At 41.0% G+C, this 26,223-nt stretch overlaps 1 protein-coding gene across 4 annotated transcripts in view; it reads right to left on the bottom strand.

Moving 5' to 3' along the window:
* The window catches only part of Lhfpl2 (LHFPL tetraspan subfamily member 2), a 147,091-nt gene that overhangs the window by 109,059 nt on the left and 11,809 nt on the right, over positions 1-26,223 (bottom strand). The gene's annotated exons all lie outside the window — the stretch shown is intronic.

Here is a 26,223-nt window from a genome sequence, read left to right as displayed (position 1 = left end):
AAAGAGCAGTAGAGAAGCTCTAGGATAGTGCTCTTCAAAATACTCTTAAATGAGAGCCATGGATTCTTGTATATGTCTATACACTGATTAGTTCCTCACTTTATGAACTATTTTTCCATGTTATATTCCAAATATCGCTCGAGTTAAAATGCATAGATGTGTAATCCTGTTTCCATAATCAACTTTATTACATTTGTGGTGTGGAGCCTTCAAACATGAGAACCTGTTTATTCCACAAAACTGGCATATTACTCATCCTTTGATATCCACAGGGATTGGCTACAGTACACAAGATGGACACTAAAACTCACAACAAATGGAGTTCCTTACATAAAATGACATAGTACTTGCCTGTAACCTGCACACACCTGGCCATACACTTTAAGTTATCTCTACATTACTTAAAATATCTAATGAAAATTTACATTTGAAACTAGTGGTTATATTATATTGTTTAGGGAATGACAAGAAAAGTCTATAGTTGTTCAGTACATATGCAATTTTTTTCAGTTCTGGGGCTTGAAATCAGGGCGTGGGTGCTGGCCTTGAGCTTTAGTAAAGTTCAAAGAGCACTCATCCACTTTGAGCCATAACTTTCACTTCTCATTTTTTTAAGGGGGTTAATTGGAGATAAGAGTCTCACAGACTGGCTGGCTTCAAACCATGACCCTCAGATCTCAGCCTCCTCCTTAGTAGGTAGGATTAGGCATGAGCCACCTGTGCCCAACTCTTATGCAATTACAAAAAAAAATTATCTATAGTCTATTGAATCCTTGGATATAGAACTCACAGGTAAGAACTGACTGCTCCATAATTTCAGTAGTAGACTTGCTAGATAATCCAGTCCAGTCAACCCTAGTTTTCAAACATCTGAGTAGCTAGGATTACAGGAATGAACCATTAAATGCTCACTTCCTAATCAGTTTTTTTAATCTTTCAAGGTGAGATTTTTGCTTCAGTCTTTCAACCCCCAAAATTACAAACATAGGCTTGACAGAGAAAGTAGGTATCAGTCCTTACAAAAACTCTGTGACATGTCATGGTTTCAATACATGGCCACAGCAGAGTTTCAGAGTAAAGGTGAATCATGAGCAGGAAGTGTGGGGTTGGTAACAAATGAAAGGAGTATAATGACAGGAATGCAATCAGGTCAAAAATAATTTCTTGCCTGGTATATGTGGCTCATACCTCTAATCCTAGCTACTCAGGAGGAGAGATCTGTGAACTAAAGTTCACAGCCAGCCTAGGCAGGAAAATCTGTGAGACTCTTATCTCCAAGTAACTACCAAAAAATAAAAAAATAAAAACAAAAATGGAGCTGTGTTCAATTGGTAAGGTACTAGTCTTGAGCAGAAAAGTTCAGAGACAGTACCCAAGCCTAGAGTTCAAGGCCAGCACAAAAAATAAAAACAAAGGGCTGGGAAGGTGGCTCAGTGGTAGAGCGCTTGCCTTGCATGCCTGAGGCCCTGGGTTCGATTCCTCAGTACCACATAAGCAAAAAGAAAAAAGCCGGAAGTGGCACTGTGGCTCAAGTGGTAGAGTGCTAGCCTTGAGTTGAAGAGCTGAGGGACAGCGCCCAGGCCCAGAGTTCAGGCCCCACGACCGGACCCAAAAAAATAAATAAATAAAAACAAAGGCCTGGGAAGGTGGCTCAGTGGTAGAATGCTTGGCTTGCATGCATAAGGCCCTGGGTTCGATCCCTCAGCACCACATAAGCAGAAAAGGCCAGAAGTGCCACCTGTGGCTCAAGTGGTAGAGTGCTAGCCTTGAGCTGAAAAGCTGAGGGACAGCGTCCAGGCCCAGAGTTCAGGCCCCAGGACCGACAAAAATAAAAATATATATATATATAAATAAAAAATACAAACAAAAATAAGAAAATAATTTCTCTACTTTCTGCATTTCAAACCTCAAGTCTTTTAGAAAGATGACTAGTGAATGCAAGCAGACATATGCTCACCCCTCAGAGAAACATTGCTAACAAAATCCTATGAAGGAAGTTAGTAACAAAAGTACACGTCCTGGCTAAGAAAATACTTTCCACAATGGAACATAAATAGCAGATGACCAGGCCAATGTTTTATTTTGGCTTGTGTGTGAACTCAAATTAACCACTAACAAAAAACAAAACAAAACAAAAATAACAAAAGGTTAACAGGCTCAAAAAATACTAGAAAGTAAAAGAAAATCACATTTAAATCTGCCCCTTACTTGACCAGCACATTTTACCTCTATACCCTGACCCCATGCCAGAGTGACCCTGCAGTGGGAAATGTACTGGAGCCTGAAAGATCAAGTAACTACAGAGAGGGAAGCCCCAGAGGAAAATCTGTGACAATACAATTAAGTGGAACAATTCCTACCATTTGGTGTGGTGATGAAAGGAAAAATGAGGTGTCAAGGAGGATGACAAATACCTGGGCCTCTGGCTTCTCTGTGAGGGTAAGGTAACAGAACAAACATCTGATTTGCCTTAAGATTTACCCACCTGAGAGGATTCAACCCTCATCACAAGGCCACAGTTATGTAGGTGGGTCCCAGGAGCAACAGCACCCATAGTCATGGATTGTTCACAAAATTGCTGCCCCAGGGCAAGGCCTCACAAACAACATGAATTAGTTTGTATACAGTTAATACTAAAAGGGAAGGGCCCCTGTGAGGTAGGTAGACTCCCTGAAAAGAAGATGTATATTATATAAGACTAAACTAATAAGGACTTAACATTAGGTAAGAATATCTATCATGCCTAAACAGCAAACATACCACCAATGAACTCCATAGCACAGAAGGGGAAAAGACCTTCTACCTCCTTATAAGTAAGTACTCCTTGTGGCTGGGCTGTCCAAAGGGTACAGTCCATGTCTCAGCTGATCATCACCAGGCCATTTGCTGAATTGTCAAAGAAAGAGAAATCAGACAACTTAGGGGGATGCTTGCTCCAGCCTTTCAGCTTTCTCATGAGAAAGTCATGGCTCTTTGGAACAATACACCCCCAAGAAGGGATCCCAATAGAAGGAGAAAGCAACTGGTTTCTAGATGTTTGTTTGCAGCAGCATTATTTATGCCAGCCTCAAACTGGAAAAAGTTCTGATGCCCTAATATGGGGTTAGCTCAGCACACTGTGGCCCATACAATGATGAAATACTACATGAGGTATTCAAAATAGGCAGACTGTGGTTAATGCAGAGATGTAGAATATAAAATTACAATGATTCTGAATATCTCAGATGCAGTGGCATGTACCCACCATTTAAAACCAGGGAACAATCCCACAGAGATACAGGATCAAAACCAGTAAGAGAAACAGAAGTGAGAATTCAGTTTCTGCCACAGTCCACAGTTACAGCTGTAAAGTTTGTTATGGTTGTAAATCTCCTGGAGAAACACTAACTAAACGAAAACTCAAAGGAGTTGTGATCAAAGAAATGTATACTCATGATAATATCACCTGCATACTCCAAAAACTAAAATTAGCTTCTCAGTTTCTGTTAGCAAGATATCTCTTAGCTTCACGAAGGCTGGCTTTAAAATAAAATCACCTGTATCCCCAGGAGGAGAAACAAGGCTCACAGGTATATATCAAAGTGGCTTAGGATACATTTCTTTAGTTCTTTTTTTGTTTATTCTATTCCCCACATATATGGACTCATGAAATCCCTTCTATTTAAACCATAGCACTAAGCCACTAGGATTAAGGATGAGGTGAATTTTCTAACAGAATATACTTAGCTTTATGTCTGAGCAATGTGTTTATATCTTGCAGTTTGGTAATTTGCTGAATTAACCTGTGTGAAATAATATGACTGAAAATGTATCTTTTAAATTTGTCTTACCAGAATATGTAAGAAGAGATTTCCATTAGTTTTAATCATTAAAGGCTGTCCAGCCCCAGTGCAGATGGGGGGGAGCTTCTAAAGCTACTTGCAGAACCTGACTTGGAATGTAAGTTATATTTCTAACATTATTAGTAAGAGATGCTCAAAGAAACAATGTTGGGGTGAGGAGAGGGAAAGAGGAGAAAAATGAGGGAGGGGGTAACAAGTTTGACAAGATGTGTACTCACTACCTTACTTATGTAACTGTAATCCCTCTGTACATCATCTTGACAATAAAATTTAAAATATATATAAAAAAGAAACAATGTTATAAGTAATTGCTATACTCTCTTTGAGTGCCTAAAAGCAAACATTCTATAGGACCTCCAGGCATTTGAAACAATTTTGAAAGATAGTAGGGATTAAGATCTGAAGCCTTAAAGCTGATTTACTAGATGTTAGAAAGAGAGACTGTGTAACAGGGCAGCAGTCACCCTGGGGTCTGTCTCACAGGTCACAGGTTATCAGCTATTCAGGTCATTATCCCATGACAATGTGCCACCTTAACTGGGTTGAATGTTGGCAGGTTACCTTATGACACACCTGGCCTCTAAAATCAGGAAAAACATAGAAAATTCAGTGCCTTTATATTGCAGCTTTAATGTATCTATTTTAGAATTAAGTCATTCTTCCTGATTCACTTTTTCTTTGATCCGTCATATAAATGAAAGCCCAATAATTTGCAGGTTAAATCTTTGGATTATCTCTACATCTCAAAACTCCTCAAAAGTTAATGTAACCCCCAAATAAGCCATCTCTCTGTCAGATTTTCAACAGATAAAAATGATCATCTTACAATGGGGTGCTTCCAAAGCTTTCAAATATGCTACTTAACCCTCACAATCCCATATAAAGTGAAATTTCTTCAATCAGACATACTCTATAACACATTTTATAAAATCAGCATCTCCAGTATAGAGTCTGATGAAATAAACAGATAAAGACAATTACTTAAATAAAATTAAACAGATGTCATCGGCAAAAATTCTGTCCTGAAATATACAACTCCAGTCAATTCAACTGATACTCGCCAAGTGCCCACCATGCCCCAGGCAAGGAATGCACTCCCAAGTCTGGTTTCTTGAGGAAAACAAAACTTGACAAGAATCCAAAAGTTCATAACCCCAAGTCTGTCTGTCCCTAAACATTTGTTAACTAGTCCACAAAGTAAAAAAATCTGAAGCCCCTACACTGAAATAGTTTATTGTACCTTTACTTTCTCTCTCAGTAAGTGACTGTGTGGTTCCACATGAGCATCTCTAGAAGCAGCATTAACTTATTTATGCCACCAGGGGACTCGGCAGTGAATTATTACAAAGGGTTATTTCATGTACAAGACAGAAATTTATTAAATGACAATGATCCAGTAATTACTAAATGACTCCCCAGTGGCTCAAAAAGTCAGTAATTAAATACCATTTAACTGTACTAGGATGGTGAGTTATTAAACAGAACTAATGGAACAGCTCATTATATGGTAACTTAGTGTCCTGAAAGGGACATTTTCATACAACTCACCATGAGCAAACACAGACACTGTTTGCTGGTAAGTGAGGGTGGGGCATGAATTATCACACTGCAGCCAACTCTAGCCAGTAACCCTGGCATTTGGCTGGACAGCTAAGCAAGAACTCTACTCAACATCCTCCCTTAGAATTCCCAGCATTCTGATTCCCATGTAGCCAAGTACAGGGTGTAACAAGACAACAGCCCCACTGCAGGCCATCAACATCCTCACTCATTTACCAATCACACCCAAAGTTCTCCCATAGGTTTACAGTTTGCAATTCTGACACATAAAAGACAGTCTAAAGTAAGTTGTGACCTAATTAGAAATGAATCTGACAATCACCCCCAAAATGTCTTAATTCCCCCTACTTAGTTGGTTCTCATCTTGCACTCCCATTCTGCCCTAGACTGACCTACTCACTAGACAAAGTGTCCCTTCCCACCAATTATGACTCCAGTCTAGTCAATCACATTTCAACAAGAAAATATCTCAGGCTTTGCCCATTGGGATAAGACTTGAAAAGAAATGCTCCTAAGCGACTTTAAAGTCATCTCTTAAAATTCTAAATTGTTTACAATGAAAATTAAGTTGGTGTTAAGCTTTTTATCCCCTAAGCTACCAGTCAGTACCTACATCCTCTTTGTTACTGCAGTGGTCTTAACAGGCAAACTCTATCTGTGGTCAGTCTGTGAAAAGTCCAGGCAAAGACAAACACATAATAAATGTTAAATATGAAATTACTGGGAGCAGTAAAAGAATACACACTAAAAAAGCTTTTAAAGAAGATACATGATATCCCTATCAATGGATGAACTCAAGAAAGTGTAAAAGAAAGATAAGCAATGAACCAATGAACAGATGAAAAAATGTCAGGTGACACCAGGGGAGAAACAAATGAGATCAAGGAGATAAAGTTCAAAGAGGTGGCACAACAGGTCAAGAATCATAGAGTTGGTTAGACTCTCAGACAAAAACACTGGAAAAGGATTCTAGAAGAAACCAGCGATGGTAATGAAGGCAGCACTTCCTTAGCAGAAATGCTACAATTCACATAATTTCAAGTAAGAACGCATATTTTTTCAAATCTCTGTCAATTACAAAATAGTATTTGCAACTTTTACTCCCCAAAGCTCTTTATAGCCAGGGTTTTAGGAGTAACATAAAAATATAGAAAACAATACATTGTCCAAAAGAGAAACTAGTAAAATTAATCAATAAACTTCTCCCTGTTATATAAACTCTATTTGGAAAAAAAGTCCTATCTGAATAGTTTGGGTTAACCATTTAAAATGCATTAGGAAACAGCACCATTGGGTGCTAGTGACTTACACCTGTAATCCTAGCTGCTCTGGAGGCTGAGATTTGAGATTCCTGATTAGAAGCTGGCCCAGGCAGGAAAGTCCATGAGACTCTTATCTCCAGTAAACCAAAAAAATCCAGAAGGAGCTGTGGCTAAAATGGTAGAGCATTATCCTTGAGCAAAAAAAAAAAAAAAAGCTCAGAGACAGCATCCTGAGTTCAAGCCCCAGTACCCACTCCCACACACACATACCAAGGAAGAAGGAAGGAAGGAAGGAAGGAAGGAAGGAAGGAAGGAAGAAAGGAAGGAAGGAAGGAAGGAAGGAAGGAAGGAAGGAAGGAAGGAAGGAAGGAAGGAAAGAAGGAAAGAAGGGAGGGAGGGAGGGAGGGAGGGAGGGAGGGAGGGAGGGAACAGAAAGAAAGGCAGCAAGCCAGGCATGGTAATGTCAGTGCTTAATCCCAATGCACAGAAGGCTAAGTCAAGAAGATTCTAAGCTCAAATCCAGACGGACTTGATTATAATAGACTGTACCTCAAAAATTAAAAATAAACATAAAAATAACGTTCAACATAAAAATGAGAGCCAGTAAGAAGCTTTACTTCATTATAGATTTTTTTAATAGCAAAGTAGTATATCAACCTAAATGAATATTCAAACAGTACTTTTAACCCACTTGCTCTCTGGGATAATTGGATCTCTATGAAATAACTGTGAAGAAAACAATACTTTATCTCAAATCTAAGTTCTGTGAGAATGTGCATGTGCATAAAGATTATCAAAATACAAGATGTACAACAATTATCTCTAGAAAGTGAAATTATCTCCACAGGAATATGGCTTGCATTCACTTGTACTTTATGAAATGTTCTAACTTTCTACAATAAGCACATTATAAAAAGATAACAGAAACCAGAAAATTAAGCTCCTTTCATCTTGAAGAAAAACATCATCAATGTAGCTTTTTTTAAATTAAAGAAAATTTTAATTGTAAAGGTGACATACAGAGGGGTAACTGTTACATAAAGTAGGGAGTACATTTCTTTTAAAGCAGCATTACCCCTCCCTCATTTTCTCCCCCTCCCCCACTCCCCTTCCCCCAGATGTAAAGTTTATTTGTGTTTAGTGGGTCTCAAAGTTGCATTGGTTTCCCCTGGGGATATAACAGCCATCCTTTATTTATAAGATGAAAACTTCACTGCCATACATTACAGGCTCTCAAGCAGAAGCAACCTGATCCTCAAGCTTGGGAAGCACCTCTGACCTGGAAAGCAGCGTGCCTGGAGACACCCACCTCCAGTCAGACTCCACCTAAGTATTAGAACCACTGTCAACTTGTGCCTGCTTTCTGCCTGACCACAGGAAGAGTTCCTAAGTGGACTCTGAGGGAACTCCACTAGGAGCAGGTCTTGAAGTAGGACCCTCTGAACTTAGCACATGGCCCTGAGCAGAGAATGGGTGATGAATGAAATGTCAGAAAAGAGGAGTAGAAGACAGAAAAGGGTGGTAGGTGGTAGTACCTTATTTAGGCCTTTTCCACTTTACTGCACATGTAGCCACAAGCCACTAGGAAGGACTCAATCTGGAGATCAGCAAACATGCCCACATGGAATCCTCCACTCTGGAGCAAAAGGTCCATTGTGGGCCCAAAACTGTCCTTTGTACTAAAGCAAAATGGTAGGGTGAAGAAAGGGCAGGGAAAGGGGGAAGAAGAATATTCTTTACATATTTCAAAAACCAGGGGCAACAGCAAACAAGATACTAAGCAAAAAAAAAAAAGGGGGGGCTGGGAAGGTGGCTCAGTGGTAGAGCGCTTGCCTTGCATGCATAAGGCCCTGGGTTCGATTCCTCAGCACCACATAAGCAGGAAAAAAAGCCGGAAGTGGCACTGTGGCTCAAGTGGTAGAGCGCTAGCCTTGAGCTGAAGAGCTGAGGGACAGCATCCAGGCCCAGAGTTCAGGCCCCACAACCGGACCCAAAAAAAAAAAAAAAAAAAAAAAGGCTATTTATCTAAATGCAAACACAATCCAAGGCATAGTTAACAGTGCCTCTGGGGCAGACAGGTCTCAACGTCCAGTCTCTTGAACAATTCCAACAGCAAAGAAAAGAGCTGCCCTGGCTGTTGCTCTTCTTAATTCCCTCTCCCTTATTCCCAAGCTCCTCCTCCTTCTCCTGTGCATGCCTGAATAATTCTTAATCCTTGTTGAAAATGTGGGTTTTGGTTAAATACAGAGATGCACTGACATTCTGAAACAGGTTGTTGTTCTTGTTGTTGTTTTTAGTCCATCATGGGGCTTGAACTCAGGGGCTGGGTGTTGTCCCTGAGCTTTTTCACTCAAGGCTACCACTCTACCACTTTTGAGCTACAGTGCCACTTCTGGTTTTCTGGTGGTTAACTGAAGATGGTAAGAGCCTCATAGACTTTCCTGCCTGGGCTGGCTTCAAACCTTGATCCTCAGATTTCAGCCTCTTGAATAGCTAGGACTGTACATGTGAGCCACCAGCATCTAGCTCTGTCACATGTTATGTGGCAAAGAGAAGCCGTGATTACACCACAAGCAGAGCAAGGCAGATTGCAGACAGGAGCACAAGGTAGTCTGGCACTGGCAGCTCATTCTTGTGATCTTAGCTACTCAGGAGGCTGAGATTTGAGAATTGAGGTAGAAGCCAGCCAGGGCAGCAAAGTCCATGAGATTCGTCTCCAATTAACTAGCAAAATGCCGAAATGGCAATATGGCTCAAATGGTAGAGCTCCAATCTTGAGGGAAAAAAAAAAATCAAGCAGGAGCCCAAGGCTCTGAGTTTAGATTCTAGTACTGGCAGAAACAGAGGTGGTGATGGTAGTGGTGGTAGAAGAGAAGGAAGAGGAGGAAGAGGAGGAAGAGGAGAAAGAAGATAAAGAGGTGGAGGAAGAGGAGTCTGAAGAGTTGTTGCTGCTGCTTTTGCTACTGCTAGAGGCAGAATGGGAACAGTTTCTACTTAGGACCCCATGACTTTGTTATTGTGAAGTTCATTAATTGCTATGAGCAAACAAACAATTGGAAGAGGTATAAGTTCTTCCAAGACAATAGTCTAAAACCAAACAAATCATATTAACAGTTATCTCAGACTCCTGAGTAGCTAGGATTACAGGTATGGTGACCAGCACCTGGCTATAATGTATTTTAATGTAGTATAGACTGTAACATACTGAAGTTTTTAATACATAATCCCATTTTCACATATTGTACAGGCAAGCTGTCAGAGGCACAAATGTGAGGGATAAGCTCCACTCATGAAAAGCTATGTTAAGGTATCCTTTCAAGGAAGTAAATTTCTTTCTGAAACAAAACAACTTTTTAAAATCATTTGGTGTTTTTTTCCTCCAAAAGTCAACTCAAGAAAGGATAGAAAAAATATTTTGTAACAAAGGACTATGACATTTCATTTCCATTTAGTGCTGCTCATTGACAATGGAGAACAAAACTGTGAAAATATTTATTTGCAGATTGAGATTTCTTTGAACTAATTGAATAATTTTTGGGAAAAAAGGTACCCATCCAGGCACCATTAGTTCAAACCTCAGGAAGCTGAGATGCTCATAGTGGTTCAAAGCCAATCCAGGCAGGAAAGTCCCTGAAACTCATCTCCAGTTAGCCACCAGAAACCCAGAAGTGGAGCTGTGGCACAAAATAGTAGAATACTAGCCTTGAGTGGAAAAGCTAAGGGACAGCACCCAGGCCAACAACAAAAAAAAGATTTTTTAAAAGTCATGAGGCCGGGGGAGAGGGGGGAGCATGGCGTGGCTGTGGGGGGAGGGGGGATGCTGGTGGTTCACGCCTATAATCCTAGCTACTTAGAAGGTTGAGATCTGAGGATCCAGGTTCAAAGCCAGCTCTGGCAAGAAAGTCCATGAGACTCTTATCTCCAATTAACCACCAGAAAACCAGAAGTGAAGCTGTGACTCAAAGTGGTAGACCACTAGACCACTAGCCTAGAACAAAGGAGCACAGGGACAGCATCTAAGCTCTAAGTTCAAGCCCAACAGCCAACAATAAGTAAATAAACTTAATTTAAAAATCACCCCAGCTTCTAGAATTAAAAACAGGAAAATAGCCACTAAAACAAGGCACCAACAGCAGAGTGTGATCTGCCTCTTTCAGAACTGGGATGCCATTGTACAATCAATCCTCCAAATCTCTAAAAGTATGGCTGCTATTTATCCAGAACCTTCCTCTAAGCAGTTAAAGTTCTTTACAAGTATCATCCTCATAATAACTCCATAAAGGGAGGAGATTTTTCTATAAAAGTTTATTGAGCATGAAAATTCAGCCTCATTCCTCAAAAGCTTGAGCCAAAAGCAATTATTAAAATTAATTTTTAACAGCAACAAAAATAATTTGTCTGAAAAAGTAAACTAATAAGCAGTCAACTACCTTCTTGTAGCACATTTTTTTTCTACACAAAGGCTGACTCTCCTTGCCTCAATACCCAGAGTTACTCCTGAGAAGCTGGCTCCTATAGAGAGTGATGACTCAAGAAGCCTAGTGACAGTCGCTGTCTTGGAAATCTATTGGACTTCACTTCATAGCATTATTTGGTCCTACATTTAAAGAACACTTAAAGCTGTCACCAAATGAGCTGAGGGGATAATGATCTCTTAATAATACAAATCTGAAAGCCGGGCGCTGGTGGCTCACGCCTGTAATCCTAGCTACTCGGGAGGCTGAGATCTGAGGATCGCGGTTCAAAGCCAGCCCGGGCAGGAAAGACTGTGAGACTCCTATCTCCAATAAACCACCAGAAAACCGGAAGTGGCGCTGTAGCTCAAGTGGCAGAGCGCTCGCCTTGAGCTGAAGAGCTGAGGGACAGCGCTCAGGCCCAGAGTTCAAGCCCCACGACTGACAAAAAAATAATAATAATAATAATAATACATATCTGAGCAAGGGTCATCACTCACAAGGTACAGGGATGGTTCACTGATAGAATCGGAACAGGGAGACTCATTGGCCTCTATCTGCAGCAAGATCCACTGTGTGCACACCTGACAGACTAAACATGAAAGGATAGATGGCTCATTGGATAAACAGCTGTGCATACTGTATAAGATTATGCATTTGCTGGTGCAAAGAATTCCAATTCTTTTTTTCTCTTTTTTGTAGGTCATGGGGCTTGAACTCTGGGCCTGGGTGCTATCCCTGCGCTCTTCAGCTCAAGGTGAGCACTCTACCTCTTGAGCCACAGCGCCACTTCCAGTTTCCTAGTGGTTTTATTAGAAATCAGAGTCTCACGGTCTTTTCTACCTGGGCTACCTTTGAACCATGATCCTCAGATCTCAGCCTCCTGAGTAGTTAGGATTACAGGCGTGAGCCACCAGGGCCCAGCTCCAATTCTTATCTATAAATTCTTTCCAAGGTACCTCCAGGTGTAGAAGTCATGCTTCCTTTGCCAGCCTTCTACCTCTGTGGTGGTTTTACTTCTCTCAAGCCACAGGTAATTTTACTGGATGAGAAATTAATATAGCTGATAAGATAAAGTCATAGAGCACAAATTCATTTTTTCAGATTCCTATATCTAGGATTATTCCTGTGTACCCTAGAAATAACTGAAAGAGAATAAACCTTCCCAGCTTTTACATAGCATCGCATGGTAAGCCATGAAGAGGAGTAGGAAGAAAAGTTGTTGTTACCCAGCTAAGAATGGTTCCTCAAATATGTATTCCAAGCTAATAGGGAGGCAAAGATCAAAGGATCCCTGCTTAAGGCCAGCCTAGACAAATGGTAATTTATAAAACTCCATCAAAACTAATGGCTGGATACAGTGGTACACACCCTTTATTCTATCAGCCAGGGACGTGCAATGGCTGGGCACACTGGCATGGGCATATCATCCCCAATAAAATTGAGAATACAGGAGGAAGACTACATCCTAGGTCAGTCCAGGCATAAAATAAGATTCTACCATAAATATAACCAACAAAAAAGGGGGCTGGAGGCATAGCACAAGTGGTGGAACCTAGCATGTATGAGGCCTTGAATTCAATCTCCAGTGTAGTAAGAAGCCATAAAAAAAAAAAAAAAAAAAGCTAAAACACAAGCAGGGCACTGGTGGGCCATGACTGTAATCCAGAGACTGAGATCTGAAGATCGTAATTCAAAGCCAGTCAGAGCAGAAAAGACTCCATAAGACACTTATCTCCAATTAACCACACAAAAAAATAGAAGTGGCACTGTGGCTCAAAGTGGTAGAGCACTAGCCTACTAGCAAAAGAGCTCAGGAGAAGCGCCCAAGTTCTGAGTTCAAGCCCCACAACCAACAACAAAAAAAAAAAAACCTAAAACCTGCCAGCTGCAGTTCTGTTTTGATCCTCATAAAAACTTATGAGGTAAGATTAGCCCGTTTACAGAGGGGTGGGGGGACTGAAGCAAAAAAACATTAAATAACTTCCCAAAGATGAACCCACTAGTAAAGGTTAGAACTGTGTTCAAACCAGTAGTCTGGCAACAATCCTGGGCTTTTAACCATTCGGCTGTATTGGCTAGCTTATTTTAGTTCAGCTAGTCACAGTTTGCAAATAAAATTCAAAACTTCCTCCACCACAGGTTGCCCAAGGGTCTTTCCTTCAGAACAGAGGCAATACTACCATTTCGGGAGTGTGCAGGTGATTAGGATCCTGGTCCCTTTCTCCAAATGCCTCTGGGAAGACCACTCTTCTCTCCATATCCAAAGGCCTTTGGAGTATGGGGTCTAGGGTAAGATGAAGAAGAGAAAGTGTGTGGGGAGAGCCTTGTCCCCAATGAGAACCGTTATAGCAAACAGAAAAGGAAATAAAGGTTAATTTTGAACAAGAATGTACGCAAAGAAATATGGAGAAGGAAAGGCCAAGGGAAGACTTACACTTCTTTTCATCCATCAAATATTGCAGTGTGAAACTGGTAACAACTCCATTAACACAACTCAGCGTTCTGAAAAGTCATGGGGCTAACCATCTAACAGAAAACTATTTTCTAAAAACAAATCCATATATGGTAGGAATTCTTTTATCTGTTCTTTCATAAACTCTAAATCCAAGATTTCAAATTAACTTATTACCTGCCGGACAACCTACTATTTATAAGACTCCTTTCTTCTTGATGGGTGCTGGTATCAATGTCCGTTTGGCCTAATTGAAAAGAACCCAGCTTTCTCCTAAACCCAAAATGGCTTTGCAAAGTTGGGGGATAGCTGGTAGACAAGTTTTAACTGGGACTATGTCATGGAGCATCTACACATGGCCTCTTCAGCCAAAGCCACAGGTAATAAGACTTTTCCAACAGAAGCTCCCAGCTTCAAGAATTGTCAGTGTTCCAATGGGTAAAGCAGAAACTGCCTGGCCCTGGGACCCAGTCTCAAAAGTCACATGGTACACTCCATCCATACCACAGCAGAGAACTTTGACTCTGCTAAGTGCTATTTGGATATGGAGAACATCACTACAGGCTATACAAAATTATCAATATAGACAGATGGTCCTTATATAGCCCACAGGCCAGAAATTCTCTACCCCTGTGAGCACTAGCAAGCCCAACCAGATTCACAGAGCACAGAGTTTTATTTTAAAATCCAGACCTTATCCAAACACTAAAGATAATTGGCCTGGTATTATCATTCTCACCCTAGAAATGCTATTCCTTTCCTTATAAACTTTCCCATCACTTTCAGAAAACCTGCCGACTCTGTGTGCTTGCTTGTCAGATTTCTGGTGCATCCTTCTACAGAAGTAAATTTTGCCTTCCTGAGACAAAACCAAAAAGAAAAGATAATTTGTGCAAGACTTACATTAAATATATACAATCAGAATGGCCTCTGAGCTTCCAGAGGACTCAGAATGACTGCTTTGCTTGTTTTTTTCATACAATTGTAGAAAACAGCAGGGATGATGGTAGTAAACAGATTTGGGGTTTAGAAAGGAGCCATGAACATCACATCATGTCCAAGAAATTCTGAAATGATAAAGCTAAAATTTATATCAAGAGACAGCTCATTTCTCTTTGTCTGGCTTTGGCCTTGAGACATTTCTAGGAGGGATCTCATCAAGCTTGTTCTCCTTGAGGTTAAATCTCTAATACTTTAAGACACATGGCTCAGAGCGGTCCTTTTTATATGTCTACAATGACATCATCAAACTAAAGGGAAAGAGATTGAAAAGTCGCTCAAACTGCTTCATGCCAGGACAATGGTTGTCCACCTGGACAGCTGTGCCCTTTTCTCATGTATGGCAATGTCTGCAGACAATTCTCATTGTCTGGACTACGGGAACAAGGTTCTACTGGCTTCTAGTTATAGAGCCAAGTATGTTGTTAAACATCCTATAATGCACAGGATAGCACCCACAACAAAGAATTATCCACTGCAAAATGTCAATAGGGGCAAGGTTGAGAAATCCTACTCTAAGGCACACACTGTAATTGAGCAAACTGCAAACCATTCCACTTTCTTTTCACTGTGTGCCTCTAGCTTTGAACTATACAAAGCCTTAATTGTTATGGGTGCATTGTAGGTATGTTGTGACTCCATGGATATGTCTCATTTTAAAGAGTTACACCAAAAGGCTGAAAAGCATATTTTTCATCATGTAACCATTCTTTCATATACAATCATTAAAAGTCACTTTTAATTTAGGTGCCAATCTTATCAGTAACACTGAAAACAACACATGAGCAAAAACTAATTTTAAACGATTCCATACTGAGTGGCTCCCATATGCTGTGGTCCTTTTTTTCTTAAAATAATGAGCTGAACTGTTTATGCATGGGTGCAAGCAAACTAAGAGTTACAGATTAACAGGCTCCCTCTCAGGGTAGGCTCTTCCATCTGTCATCTCCCAGCAGGGGAACAATAGCGGCAATGACACAGACATGGCCTCATCTGGCCAAACATACCCCCGACCTCTGCCATCTGTCCCCAAGAAGAGCCAGATGCCGGCTAGGTGCCGGCACAGTTACTTTTTGCCTTGCAGAAACACTCTTCCACCTTCTCTGTTTGGTTAATACTTACAAATACTCTCTTACTTTGGTTAATACTTACAAATCAAAAGCTGTCAAACTACCAGACAGAAAACACCATTTATAAACTCTTACATTCACCTTCAGGGAACTACTGATAGTCGTTTTTATTGGGTCTCTTCCACTACAAATTTGTAAAGCTATTTCCTATTTCCAAACATTAATTGCTATTTTCCTCTCAAAACAAGGTTTCAATGACACCGATACACAGTCTATAAAACCACATTTCCCTGAGGGAAATAAATTACATTTGCTAGGTTGGTGCACACTACAACTCAGGACTGTGAGCAGGCCAAGCCCATTAACAGTGTGTGGTTATGCTGCTGTTCTCCCAGGACAAACATAAACACTTCTCACACAATTTGGGAGCTTTGATTCATCCTTTCCAACTATGATGTTAGCCCCGGAAGTACACTCCAAATAGTCCCACAAAGCAGATCACAAACAAGAATGGCCCACAAACAGAAGGTACTCCTCCCAAGAAACACATGCTCTAACAAATCCAACCACAGGGCTAATTTGTTAAAAGACCATTAATTTTAACTTACAACAAGGCACACACTCTAGAAGTCCTTGAATTCCAAAGGCAAAGGAAGCCCTGGTAAGTGCAGGTTTCTACAACCTGTTTGCTCAGTTGGAAGCATGAATAAACAAGGCACAAGGAAAGCCAGGAGATTCTCACAGTGGTGAGCTCTGACATGGACAGAGAAGCACTGTAAACCCACTTAAACCCACTGAGACATGACTGAAAACAGTACCAGCTATCAAAATGCTCTGTGCACCTTAGACAGCCAACTGGGCAATAACTAGGGAGAAACTTTCAGATTGTATTGGACTACTCAAGGTAGATTTTCTTACTATTTTTTATTCTAGGTATACCTCACACATGAGATAACATGTGGGTTATTTCATTATCCTCCTAGCAATTTTATTTGATTATCCCCGTGTGACAGATGAAGACACTGAGCTCTCTTAACTTGAGCTCACAGAGCCTGGGAATAGGGACCAGACCCCAGGACGATCTGACGCTCAAAGTCTCCTACTATACAACATACACAGAGTTCAGTCCATCCTCACTCTGGCAAAATGAGCAGGGAAGGGCTGTCTCCCAAGCATTCTTTTCCTCCCAAGGCCTAACACTAGTTTTCCAAGTTTTTCAATGGGTAAAATGTTTAAAGAGTGTACCCAACCACCACATGAAATCTAATCCTGTGTAAGTAATTATTAACATTAACAGAAATGCATGATTTCTAGACTTAGGATGAGCTGAGCAGTTTGTGGGCTACAGCTGGACTGCTGAAAAAAACCAAAGACTATAAACTGACGTATCTTTGGGGCCACGAGTGGTTAGAAGAACTTGTTCCTGTCATGAAAACTCCAGGAGTCGCAATCTTACAAAGAGGGAGGTAAAACTGGGTTGACTTCCAGCCATTTTATTTTGGTTGTATCGTGGGAAAAGATTTCATATAACAAGGGAGGAAATCATCTAGAGAAATGCTACAAAGAAAGACTGGACATATGAAAGGCTTCCCTGATTTATGTTATAAAAACATTAGCAAGCACTTGCAGAATTTTATTCTTCACTCCTAGAAAACCATACTTATGTAATTTATACTTTACTTGGGAGACTAATTAATTAATGTATATATGCCACTTTGCTTTGCAATAAGAAAACCATGAATTTAAACTAATTTTCTAGCAACATTAATTTTCATAGTGAGCCAGAATCAGATGAATACAGAATTTCATCATATTTCAGCATTTAATTCTGTAAATATAAAAACTATTACATAAATCTCCATTAACTTTTTGTCACTGTGATTACAGAACACCCCCCCCTCCAAAGAGTATTAAAGAGAATTACTTTGTTGACTCTACATCCACATGCAACAAAAATACCCAAGTAAATATACAAAATTATATTCCTTCAACAATTGTCAATGAAAAAATACTTTTCTAATAAAGGATTTGCTTTCTAAAATACCCTCCATAAAAATTCACATTTGAGAAAATTGGATAATCCAACCTCATTTCTGTCTGTACTTTCAAGAATCCTGAAGAATCACAGATGAATTAAGGAAACTAGATTTTTCAGTGAACTGGTTTTTCTCTATCTATCTATCTATATCTATATATTTTATTTATTTATTTATTTATTTATTTTGGTCAGTCGTGGGCCTGAACTCGGCCTGGGCACTGTCCCTGAGCTCTTCAGCTCAAGGCTAGAGCTCTACCATTTGAGCCACAGCGCCACTTCCAGCTTTTTCTGCTTATGTGGTGCTAAGGAATCAAACCCAGGGCCTCATGCATACAAGGCAAGCACTCTACCACTGAGCCACCTTCCCAGCCCCTATGTATGTGTTCTTAATTGCTTTCTACTTTGCATGATTTTACAGACAGAATATTTTGAGTCAAATAAGTATTTCCTTTCTTTCCCAAAGCCTTATGCTAGCACTGTACAAGACCAGTTCACATATAACTTCACTTCAATGTCAAGAATGTCCCTATAAAGTGCTCAAACTCCAGGCTACAGACACTACTATACACCAAGACCTGATTTTTCACTAAAAATCAAGCTAATGATTAATGCCATTGAGCAAATTTAAGTTTGCTATTTTTGTTCAGATGCTAGTAATCTCAAAGCTATGGAGACCTGCTCCAATCTACCTCTGGCCTGCAGCAAGTTTGTCAGCTCCACACCAATAAGCACTATGATCTGTGTGTGTGTGTGTGTTCTGTAATATTTTAATACACCGTAGAAGCCAGAACCCAACCAGCTCTTTCAGCAATCCTCATTCAGGGTCTATAACAGCTTGTCCTCTGACCTACCAAGGAGATGCATGGTCTGCTACATCTTCTGGAGCGGGAAGGAAAGGTCATACAAAGTCAGCATTGCAGTTGTTACAGATCCAGAGGGATCTGGGCTCTCCCCTATAGGTAACTGAGAAATGCCACAGGAAAACGCCAGTTGTGTTTGTCAGTTTTCTGTAACTGTAACACATTCCTAAAACCAAGGACTTAAAAAGAAGAAAGCTTCCTCTTGGCTCACAGTGTGGGACGTTTCCGTGCATGGGCAGTGGGCACACTCTTGCTTTTGGAAAGCTAGCACATCATAGCAGGAGTGCATGAGGGAGCAAGCACTTCACTTCATGACCAGAATAAGGAAAAGAGAAAGGGGCTGGCCCCATAACACAACCTCTTATTGGGCCCCAGCTCTTAAAGGCTCTATCACCCCCACCAATTGTGCTATCCGCTGAGGAACAAGTTAACACATAAGCTGCTGGAGAACATTCCAGGTCCAACTACAGCAGTTACCAGGAAGAAGCCCATCCATCCTCAACACCTTGAAACCAAGTAGTGAAGCCTAAAAGTCAACTTAAAGACACATATCCTTAGTCAGGATGGGAGGATGGGACAAGGTGGGAGGATGAAACCTACTGGTGGTAAATAATTTTGTCTCCTTGGGTCAGTGTTTGTGAAAGAAAACTTCTTGACTTTAACAAATCTCTTTGGATACCTTCAATTAATCTCTCGTAACTATTCTAAATCTCCCCATTTACTACCATGGTTAATTTTGTTTGCTTTTGAATTAGCCAAGATGTTAAATATGGAATATAAACAAATAGCAAGGCTTTGAATGACCAGCCCCAAAGAAGCAGTGTGGCTTCTAACTACACTGAATTTACCACTGTGGGTTCTAAGCGTTACCATGGCGAGACCCGGTTTCCTTGGTCACAGCCCACAACAGCTAAGTTGCAATTCTCAAATGGGTTTAGACAGAGGTAGACACCATGCACAGAACATACTTCTTCTGCCGCAGACATGTGGACATCCCAGTCACATCAGCAACATTTCAATGCACAAGCATCTATAATGACTCTGATGGGCTCCAAGTGGTGTACCTCTCTATAAAGGAGCTGGCTGTGACCAAAATGAGGGGTAATGAAGCTTAAGGAGATAGGTAACCTCAAGTCTATGTGTTCATCATCCTGAGTTCTCCAGGGAGGCAGGGCCAAGTACCAATGGCCCCACTCACATGAAATCCAGAGCAAAAGGGCCCAGATACAGAGCAAGGTGGCAGTCCTGCCTCCTACTCAAGCATAGGCAGGTCCTCTTCCCCTCATCCCTCCAACTTGAAGTAAACAGTTTGATATTATGTCTCCATTTGCTAATGCATAAATATTCACTATCTTTTATAGACTCTTACAGCACCATCTCTTACAGACTCCACAGCCGTAAATGCCTCTGAGCCCTGGAATGGAAGTCAAGAATTAGATCTTTATTTGTTCCCCCTGACAAATGTTTGATATCAAGCACCTAACTCATACCAGGGACCAGAGGTACAAAGGGACACAAAAAGATAAGATCCTGCCCTGAGTTTCAGCCAAGTCATTCAATATCTTAAACTGAATTGAGGAGCTTGGACAAGAAGCTGCGCCAAAATCCTCCCCATCCTTCCATTTCTCTACTCTGCCTGGTGCCAAAGAAGAACTATAGCCCTCTGGAATGTTCCACTTCCCTGAACAGATGTTATTTTAACTCCAGAGTCATATAGCTCAGGCTGTAGCCATGTGACTTCTCTCCACTCTGCCAACCATAAGCTACATGTTTCCACCCCAGTTGATTAGGCTAAGCAGTGCCCCACTCTGGAAGACCCATTGGCAAGCACATTTCAGCCTTCTTCATACTGGATCCTTTCCACACAGAGGAAATCTGGTTCCTTCAGATCAGAACTACAGAAAAACAGGAGCAGGGTTGCCAGACCCTTCTCACATTGTTGCCTGGGTTTGTTTATTTCTTTTTCATCAACTCACATCATTTCTGACACTACACTTAACTTCTTGAACACAACCAGGGAGGAAAGTTTTTAGGAGGCACTGAAGTACAGCCAACTCCTGATGAGCCAGTCATGAGGGAGGAAACAGCAGCTGGTCACAGCAAGAAGCTTTCCTCTGAGGACTGCAGGGCAAAGACTTTTGTCCAGAATGTGAAGAAGCACTCACGAAACATGCCAAGATCTGCCCTCCCAACCCTCATCCCTGGCAACTGCCCTCCAACAATATTTCAGGAAAGATCTGACCACATTCTCATTTCCTGGGAGTTCCCAATACACCATATCCCCTAGAAAGGTGACAGCTTCCATTATCAACTTGGAAAATAGCCCTCTTAACCAGTTGATTTTCTAAGATTAAGTTTACTTAACATTTAATACAGTTCTTACTAATACATCAAGAGAAGTTCTCATTTTTCAGAATTAAGTCCACAAATATTAAACAGAAATATATAGACAGTTGAGGAAGTCAATATGCCACCAAAATAATAATAACAATAATAGTAAAAGTCTAGTTGAAGGAGACAAGAAAATGCTTCTTTTTATTCTTTCCCTTTTTCCTATGGTTAATTCCTTTCTGTCAGTGCTTTTTATTTCTGTACCCTTTGTCTTGTATGTAAGTTTATCTGATTTGGGGGAGCGGGGAAGGGGAAGCACAGAAACGGTGAGACAAAGGGTGAACCAATTCAGCAGTGAAACCCACTAGACACTATGCTGGAAATGAACTATGCAACTTTGGAGAGAGGGAAGTTGGGAGGGGAAAAACTGGGAGAAGATGAAGGAGGGGATGACACTGTTCAAAAGGAAATGTATTCCTTACCCGACATATAACTGTAACCCCCCCTGTACATTACCGTTACAATAAAAATGTTTTAAAGGAAAAGAAAACAAACACAAGACAGCGAGAATGTGAATCAAGTATGGTGGACAGAGGGCTGGGAGGTGGTTCAGTGGTAGAGTGCTTGCCTAGCATGCATGAAGCCCTGGGTTCAATTCCCCAGTACCACATAAGCAGAAAAAGCCAGAAGTGGCACTGTGGCTCCAGTGGTAGAGCACTAGCCTTGAGCTGAAGAGCTGAGGGACAGCGCCCAGGCCCAGAGTTCAAGCCCCTGATGGACCAAAAAAAAAAAAGTATGGTGGACAGAGGCTGTCATTGTCCTTCCTGACCATGGGCACTCAGGAAGTGACTGGCACTCTGCTGAGGAATATGACAAAGTCTGACACCCACCTCTCTCCACTCCTCTCTTCTTCTCTCATTGCCTGGCCACTCTGCCCCTCTTAGGAAAGAAACCAAGCAGCCTTGGGGAATGGTGCCAGCTGGTGGCTGGTACAGAGAACTGTCAGCTCACCATTACTCCCTCCCTTTTTCTTGGAAGAATTTGCACTGATCTCCTCTTCCTCCTTTCAATTTCTTCTACTGATGACACAGTTGGAAAGTTACAAGTCCAGAGATGTAACTGAGATGCCTCCACTTTCCTACTGTGAGACCTTAAAACAACATAACCTGTCTGCTTCACTCCCCTCTCTGCCTACTGGGATAGGAATACCTGTCTACCTAGCAGGCTTGTGAGAGCAGCAGATATGAACAGACACTATGAACAGAGCAGCACTCATCAAACAGAAGGCACTGCTTGGTCTCAATCTCTACCACATGAGAGGTGTCCAACAACACTCAGCTCAAAGGAACGTGAGGCTCTGAACAAATCAGGTGAGCAACAGATGCCTAGCAAGCCTCCCTCAGAGGTAAACGACATTGCAATTCTACATGAGTTGGCTTGGCTGATAGGTTTTTTCATTTTCAGCTCGAGGACAGTTCCTGAGGAGCTGACAGTGATTCTTCAGGACTTCCAGCCACCAGCTTCTTAATTAGGACAGGAGCAACTGTAGTTCCTGACCATAATGCCCAGCAGGGTCCTGTGGCTCCAGAGTCCTCTCCCAGCTCTATGGGGAGCTAGCTGTAGGTTTACCACGAAGGAAAGAACAGTCCTGTGAATCCTTGCTGCCTCCCAAGATGCCATCTCCCTCCCTGTGATAAAGATCTCACCAGGGCTAATGAAATTATCTCCTTTGCCTTTTATTCCTCAGTAACAACCACAAAATTAGATGAAATGACCCCCTGCTCCTCTCATTTAAGGCCTTCTTTATTGCCTTCAACCCCAATTCTCTCTACTTTAGATGGATATGAGACTCTGAAGACCCACAGGCCAATGGGATTAGTAACTGGCTAGCTTGTCCTCCTGACTCTCTGGAGCTTCTCCATCCCCCAGGGTGGGGTCACAATCAGTTCAATCTTCATGCTTCAGAGACAGCCCCTTTGAACAAGATCAAATGTTTCCCAACTCCAGGCCTGGTGCTCTGCTCAAAGGAGCAGCAGACCCTTCTCACTCAGAATATTAGTGTCAACTCAGGCAGAAAGACCTGGGAAAAGGAGGCAGTCAGCGTGGTTAATTGTCCACCAAACTACAACGCAGGCCCACTCAAACCAGCACCTTGGGAGAGCTGGTCACCCCCATAAAATGTGAAGTGCACTTTGAACTCAGGAACAAGGTGATTGAGAACTATTTTCCCCAGCCTGCTGGGCTGTGGTGGGAGATTCCCTGTTGGTTTTTTCAGATTGCATCCACAAAGAAAAACGGGCTTTCTAGCTGAATTCAGAAAAAATGTAGGAGGTAGGCACCAGAACATCCCATCAGGAAATGAAGGGGAGGTAAGACAAGCTGAGCAACCAACCACAGCTTCTCTGATCTAAACAAAGAACTAGAGAGACCACCAGGCCCTCAGAAATTGCTCCATAGGAGAACGCCCTACAGGGAAAAGAAACCAGCTAAAATTTATCCTTACAAAAGATGAAAGAACATTTTCACGGAATTTTCGCTTAATATGTTTACAAGTTGTTTTTTGTTTTGCTTTGTCAGATGGGATAGTTATGTAGCCAAGGTTGGCCTTCAACTCAAGATCCTCTTATATCAGTTTCCCAAGAAAAGTTACTTTTGTAACTACTTAGTCAAAGACTTCCTTCAAATGCTGGTGTATAATCCTAGAAAGAGTCTCTAGAACAGGGAAAAGTCACTTCTTAATTGGAAGAGGCCATGTCAGAAGAGTGATTAAAACAGTATCTTTTTTTTTTAAGGCAAAAATTCTAAGACCTTCCACTGAAAATCAACTTTTCCTGGAAGCAAGGATCTCTAAGTCTTTCAGATCAACAACAAAATCCCTACAGTGGACAAAACAAACTAGCCAACAAATTATAACTGACAAGCTACCTGATCCAAGTAAAAAGTGGTTCCTAAATTATGCATTGATTGTGATCTAGAAATAGAGTAGCAAATCCTTCCCAGAGATGTCTATCAGTGAGCCAGTTTTGCATTGAAACTTGAAAGGCTATTTGCTTCCTCATTAAGAAACTATACTGAATAGTAAGCTTTATCTGAAGGCACAAAACTGAAAAAAAAAAATGAAGAAGCCTTGTTGGGGGAAGAGATGCTATTTGTTCCTTCATTCACTGGTACCTACTCACAGGCATTTCAGCAATAAACAACATTGTTGGGAGCTGGGAATGTGGCTTAGTGGTAGAGTGCTTGCCTAGCATGCATGAAGCCCAAGATTCAATTCCTCAGTACCACATAAACAGAAAAATCTGGAAGTGGCTAGCCTTGAGCAAAAGAAGCTTAGAGACAATGCCCAGGCCCTGTGTTCAAGCCCCATGTCTGGCATAAAAATAACAAGAACAACAATATTGTTAATCAGAGACTATTATGCTAAAAGCACTGCAGTCCAAGACCAGTAGACTAGGTTACTGTCTTGTCATTGCTCAGATTGCTCCAAAATGCCTACCTTGCATACAAGTGGCCCAAACTGAACAAATATCTTTGAATTCTAGCACCAAAATAGCTATGTCTAAAACAAACTAACCCTGATCTATAAATTCAACTGATGAAACAGTTGAATCTTTAGAAATTATAAATGTTTCACTGATTGAAATAATAGCACTGTACTACATTCTACAAATTCAGAAGCTCTAAGGAAATTCTCAGACTTTCTAATCAGGAAGATGTGGGATAATCAAGATTCAACTATGGCTCTGTGATGTGTCTCTGCATACACCAGTGTGAGCCCTGTGAGAAGAGGGCTGAGTTGCTTGAGATCCTCACCTACCTTTTTGTTTCTATACTGTACAACACTAGGCAGATCTAGCAGCTCATTATTCATTCTGAATTGGTTAGCACTCCCCATGAGACAGGCAGGGTGGAAACCAGACACCACAAATATACTCCAGGGATGGTGTGGACCAAATATTCAACTATATCTCAAATTCCAAAGAAGGCTACAGCCTACTCACATTTTAACATCTGGGGCTTTATAATTCAATTTATATTCAGGGCTTATTTTTTAAATATGGCAGACAACTTGATTCCATGAGGCTGGAAATCCCTGAGCTGAGCTATACTATATTGTTCCCAAGACCATGAAAAGGGTCAACTGGGAGTCAAATTTCTGTTACTGCCTTGTTTTTTACTACATTCTTTCAGGCCACTAGCTATACAGCAGGGACTTCACCAGAGGAAGATGCTCTGAGTACGTGACTACTCTGGCAGGGCTGGATACCTGTACTGATAATGGAGAACAGAAGTGAAAAGAGAACTCATTTCTCTTTATTTAGTCACAGCATGCATCCAGCAAAGCAACTGGAAATACCTGACAATGACTCATTCTATTGCAGTTGGGCCAGTGAAAATCAGGTAATGGGTGCAAAACCCCAAGGACACATTTTCCTATATAAAAATATTCTTTGGTTAGAGTTAAGCATCACTTAAACTTTAGTGAATTCAACCAACTCCTAAAAGGACCCTGGTCCCATTCTGACTATACCATTCATACTGTCCTGGGAGGTGTTACTCCAAATCCACAAGACAAAGCAATAACTCAATCCAACACACTCAGGTCTAGGCCACCAGTGGCTGGCCTTTACTACAATTCTTTAAACCTAAACTATTTTTTAAAATAAATGCTTAAGACACCAAGAAACATTTTTACTTTCTGTAGGAAACTAGGAAATCTATTGCTTGCTCCCTTGCTGCCTATGTATTTAGGTACATATTCAATCTTGAGGCGGTCTACATAGCAACAGCAAGGGCTGACTGGAGCTTCCCAGTTCTGGTTGACATAGTCTCTCCAAGAGCAACCAAAAGGGCTGGCTTTTTATGGCCACACAACAGCCATTTGGTATATCACTGTTCAGTGACTAGTCATGAAGTACACAATGAAACAAAAACTCTCAAAGATATTATGGGAAGTTTTCAACTATGTGTAGTAATATGAACAAAGAGCAAGTAATTAAACTATAAAGCACTTGACAAATCATACATTTAGTCTAGAAATATATTATGATGTGTGTATACATGCTATGCTTTAGTTCAGTTTTGGTAGGCCATTTTTTCTCCTCAGACTAACTTCACTCATCTATTGAAAACCTGCTTCATGTCAAAAACCATATTAAGTATGAGATGATAGCAAAAGCAAATCCATAGACTAGCAGAAAAAGATGGGCACACACAAGGAAGTTAGACTTACTATGACAAGAATATCATGTCATGTGGGCAAAGAGAAACTAGTTTGTTCTGCTGAACAACAGTCCAAAGGGCTTCTCATTCACATATTTGATAAATAAAAGGTGAAATGTTGGTTGGGTC

Source organism: Dipodomys merriami, unplaced genomic scaffold, assembly GCF_024711535.1.
Source record: "Dipodomys merriami isolate MVZ:Mamm:240054 unplaced genomic scaffold, mDipMer1.0.p SCAF_20, whole genome shotgun sequence".
Classification (NCBI taxonomy): domain Eukaryota; kingdom Metazoa; phylum Chordata; class Mammalia; order Rodentia; family Heteromyidae; genus Dipodomys; species Dipodomys merriami.
Note: the sequence above shows the minus strand (reverse complement) of the source record. Positions and strands in the feature narration are given on the sequence as shown.